Source organism: Pteropus vampyrus, unplaced genomic scaffold, assembly GCF_000151845.1.
Source record: "Pteropus vampyrus isolate Shadow unplaced genomic scaffold, Pvam_2.0 Scaffold189, whole genome shotgun sequence".
In the NCBI taxonomy this organism is placed as follows: Eukaryota; Metazoa; Chordata; class Mammalia; order Chiroptera; family Pteropodidae; genus Pteropus; species Pteropus vampyrus.
In genome coordinates this window covers 1,485,765-1,491,055 of record NW_011888970.1, presented here as the reverse complement: position 1 = coordinate 1,491,055, position 5,291 = coordinate 1,485,765, and positions in this window count along the sequence as shown.

Here is a 5,291-nt window from a genome sequence, read left to right as displayed (position 1 = left end):
AGGCGTCAGAGCCAGGCCCCACCCGGGGCGGCCCGGGGCCTAGGCCAAGTGGCTGCAGACTCAGCCACCATCATGAGGTCAAAAGCAGGAGCCTGGCTCTTCCCTGCTTCTCTTTAAGGGGGGACCAAGTGGGTGGGTGTCCTGGCTCTGCCCCTGACAGGACAGCGTCCCCGCTTAACCCGCCTGCCTCCCTCACCTGTGCAGCAGTGTGGCAGACTGACCTCTCCCGTACTCCCCTGCGGCCCACCTCCTGGGGACAGACCATGAAAGGCTTCCAGGGTGGGGGAGGAGGGACAGAGCTGCGAGAAAACAGATGGGAAGGTGAGTCATTAGGTCAACACGGCCACGGAGACGGGGGACAGAGAAGGTGGGCGACTATGTCAGAAACAAAGTTACGACTCACGCCTGAGTTTATCTCCAACACGTTGCTCCTTAGAGAACGATCTGGAATATAAAATGCAAAACAAAACTAACAAACGCACGGGGAAAACTCTCTTTCGTTTCATTTTTCTGGAATTCGGTCATTTTCTGCCCCCCACCCTCCACTCCCCCATAGACTTCTTCAGGAAACGGCCCAGGACAGAATTACAGGTCTGAGGACTTTTTATACTTTTTATAGGGACGGTTGTGTCATCGGTTCAGGGTCGACCCGTGTGTGTTTCAGAGCAGGCAGGAGCTAAGCCTCCCTGTCGTCTAAAGGGATAACGTCCTGGAAATTTGGAAGCGCTGGCGTCGCAGGCCGGCTCTGTCCGCTCCCCAGCGTGGTGGCCGCTTTCGCCTTTGTTTTCAGACCAACGAGGAACACTGTACCTTTAAACGAGGAGGCGCCGAACGAGGGAGCGAGGGCAGTGAAAAGGCTAACTCGCTGTGGAGGACAGGAGTTTAATCTAATTTAAGTGGAGGGTGTCCGTCTGCGGAGTTGTTTTTCGGAGTGTGGGAATAGGGGACAGAAGCGGCCCCCTTGAATGGTCTGTCCTGCTCCAGAAGCAGTGGGGAGCCCCCTGGATGCCGGTGATCCAAAGCCGGCCTTGAAAGGAAGATTAGAGACACGCTCTGATTTGCAATTCACACGAATGCGCCCCGTGGAAGCTTTGCTAATATTTCAAACCCCATTTCAAGGGAAGTGTCCTTAAAATCGCTGCCTGGATTGCACTGAGGCCACCGAAGTCCGCTCCGGTCACCCGTTTTTACGACGTGGGAGCTTTTTTTTTGTTTGTCTGGTCTTCACACTCCTCCCCGCAACCAGCCTCTTAGGACGAGTGCTTTTAGTTGGGATTAAAACTGCTGCCGGCTGAAGTCGCTGCAGCTCGCCTCGGCTTCTCTGGTGGTGCAAACTGTGTTTTCTTTCCAGAGAATCACTTCTGATGACTGAAGGTATTTTCCTCGGAGAAAAATGGGGCAGGGGGACGAGGATGCCTACTTGGTTAGAAAAGAGAATTTCCCATGCTCGCTCGCTCTCTCTCTTTTTTTTTTTTTAACCTGATAATCAGTTTTTGCAGAAACATGACACAACAGGAGGTCAGGGGAAATTATGTTTATTGGCACCAGAGACCCCTCTGCCTGGCCGGCGATGATTAGGAAATAGATCCTATTTCGTTCCTACTGGGGAGGAGAATTGAAAAAGTCTCCGATGAAATACAAATATCGATGACATTAGAAGGTAAAAGAAACGACACCCATCTCAGACCCAGGGGACCTCTTGAAAAGGCACTGAGATAACCCACATCTCTTTTTATCTTAAACTGGACCAGCGCTGTTCTTTTTCAAACAAGCTTTGCTGATATTCTACAAGTTTGCTCTCGCCACGAGCTTGTAACGTGCTAAGTCTAAGGCTTAATTTCTTTCCATTGCTGAAAGTGTCAGTACTTTGTTTTTTTATCTCAAAGAGATTATGTGGGTTGTCTCTAATCTCGTTTCAGAAAAACTTGAACGGCACTTATAATTTTCACGATTGTAACATCAGAAGGAGAGATACAACTTTGATTTTTAGCAATATCCGTGTCAAAGTATTTTATACTTTTGACTTTGCTGGTGTGAATGAAACTCGGCCTCTCTTTCAATTCTGTTCCATCCGAAAAGTATATAGTTCTCGTTCAAAATCTTGCCCAACTCCTGAAATATTCCCTTAAAAAACAAAAACAAAAAAAAACAAAAAAAAACTTATACTTTTCCGGGAGAATGTCTGCAAGGAGCCGAAGGTAGCTAATGTTTAAGATAGCTATCCAAGATATGCTTTTAGGTTGCTGGAGTAAAAAATATATGTATAGATAGATACACAGATATTCTTTGCCCCTGCATGTTACTTGAAATCAGGTTTAATTATAAGTTTCATCAGAAACCTTTGCTCAAAATTTTAGAGGCCTAATAAGATTTTCATTAATTTAAACATATCACTATTCCCACGACAGCCCCAAATGCCTTCTTTCCCCTTTCATCCGTGGTTAAATATGTAAATAAAATGTCTAAAGTCATTCTTCAAAGAAGACAAAAGAAAAAAGAGCCGAGCGAGGGGAGAGACAGCCATAAAATTCCTCCCAATTCTCCATAACATTTGCCAGAGGGGGGTCGGTAGCCAGCCAGGGCTGAGCAGCGGGGGACCTCGCAGCTCCACAATCACACATCTCAAATCCCACACACAGGAGAAAAAATAAAATAAAATATCTTTTCAGCTGGAGCCATCAAAAGGCCCTTTTCATTTATTAGTTACAGAGTTATCTTGCAGTGGCTGATTTCTCAAAGCCCTCATTTTTCTATAATAACGTCTATTTGTTGGTTTCCATCTCAGCTGGGCAGAGCGCAGCACTTCTGCAGACATTTTTATAAAAATGAGAGAAGAAAGCAATCTGAAGTGGCGATAGCTAAAATAATGAGTCTGAACATGGCTGAATTAAAATCACACATAAAAGATCAATTAGGAGGCATTTTCTCAAGCAGCCCACACCCTGCTCCTGGTGGCTGGCGTCCTCCCTCCCCCCACATTTATGTCCCCAATAGTTTCTGAGGGAGAGAAACAAAAAGGCAAAGGAAAAAAAAAAAAATGGTGCCCAATGAAGGACCTTTGCAAGGAAAATTCCAGAAAAGCCAAGCGATGTCCACCGAGTCTTTTTTTAACTTAAGGTTTTGAAAATAACTCACTAGACTAAAACAAACAAACAGACAAAAAGAAAAGAAAACAAACAAAACCGAAAAAAAAAAACATAGTAAGAAAAATGGCAGCCTTTGAAAAAACATGGGATTTTTTTTACTCAAGAAATAACACAGTTGAAAGTGGTTGTTCTGACTGCACTGGTCTTTTCTATTGGTTTTTACTACTTTCTCCTCATTCCAACTTCCTCCAACACATCACACGGACATCCAGACAATGATACAGGGCCTGAGCGCCAACCTACTTATTAGTTCTGGGACCTTGGGCAAGTCCCAGCCTCAGTCTTCTGGGTGTTTCCTGGATGGATAGAGGATGGATGGGTGGTGGATGGATGGATGGATGGATGGATGGAAGGATGAATGATGGATGATAGATGGATGATGAATGGATGATGGATGGATGGATAGATGGACAGATGATGGATGGATGGAGAGATGGACGGATGATGGATGGATGATAGATGGATGGATGGATAGATGAGTGGATGGGAGGATGGGTGGGTAGATAGGTAGGTGGATGGGAGGGTGATGGGGAGATGAGTGGATATGTGAGGTGTCTCAATTCCTTACAGAAAAATCTACAACTTCTTTGAAGTAAAGGCCAGTATTCTAAGAAGCCTTCTCAGAGTAAATGTCCCACTTCAGCCACCGCTTCCGGGGAAGAGCAGACTCTGGCAACAGCGCCTCCTACAGTCGGCTGGCAACCCGGGGCTCCTACCACCAGGCCCAGCACGCGCCCCCAGGGATGTCTGCACACCCTGCCACCGCTCCCGTGTCAACCTGAAAACGCGGGCAGGGAAAAGAAGGCCCGTGTGCACCGGGCTCGCTGCTCCCACCTCGCCCCCGCCCGGGAAAGCCCTCCAGCTGCCCCTCTAGACGACACCCTGGGAGTTTCGACAGAACTTTAAAAAGATCCAGACCTGGAGGGCGTCTAAGAGGAGAGAGACGCGGCCGCCGCCCAGGGGTGCTGTTTATTTAAGGGTTAATACGCGATGCAAGGTGAAGCTCTGAGCACATTCTTGGCCGGCAAGGCGTGGGTGGGTGGGTGTGCGCGCCCATCGCGCATGCCCCGTGCCGGAGAAGGGGCAAGGGGCGTGGTGTCCTAAGTGACTCTGTCACAAACTGGCCCCAATCCGAGGGTATTAGGCCGGGACGCTCCGTCTCCACCTTCAATGAAAACTGAGTGGCGTGCGCGCCTCCACGCCACCCCCCCCCGCCCCACAACTGGAAGTTGAGGATCCCGGGATCGAGCTGGAGCAGCGTTCTCCCTCCTCCCGCCCCCGCCCCGACCCGCATTACCTTATGGGTCTATAGCCAAAGGAGGGCGCAGGCCGGGCAAATCACTCGCCAAATAATATAAATACTCGACGAGCGAATGACTTCCTATAATAAATAAACCCAGCCGCCTAGAAGGAATCAGCAGCCCTGCCTGGCGCGACGCCCCTCGGCTCGGCGGCTATGTTGGGGGCGGGGTTCATTATTCTACGTGCGGGACCCCCACTTCCCAGGGATGCAGGGGGGACGTCAGAGTCCCGGGAGGCGTCCCGCCCCTCCCCCTCCCCGCCTCCTTCGCGGAGACCTCGCTTGGGCGGCCCTAAAATCTGGATTCCCAGAGCCCCTCCCCCCGGCCCTCCGCTCTTCTCTTTGAAATTTCAAAGGAAGCCCCTCCCCGGAGCCGGAGCCGGAGCCGCGAGCGCAGGCCTGGTGACTCCCAGCCTCGGGACGATGCGGGCAGGTTTACAAGCTAAAGGGCCACTTTATGGCCGAGGCTATAAAACGCAAATCGCACCGCGCTTTGAAAGCGCCCTCTGCCCGGGGCCCACCATAAAAACCAGCGAGGATGCGCCCCCAGCCCCCCGCCGCGGACACCCCGCCCCCTTCCCCGGCCAGTCTCCGAACTTCCCGTAACCTCGGCGCCCTTGGGGTTCTCTGGGAAAGGGGGCGAAGGAGGGAGGCAGCGAGAAGAGCGGGGTGTCGAAGACAATCCCGGGGGTTCCCCCCCGGAAAGGGGGGGGCAGGCGGGAGGCAGCGAGAGCAAAGTTGGTGGCCGGCGGAGAGAGCTCGGAGGAGCGGCGGGCGGGACAGACGGAGGCGCCAGGCGGCGACACGGGCGGGATAGCGTTGCGCCCCGCGGGGCCCGGAGCCGG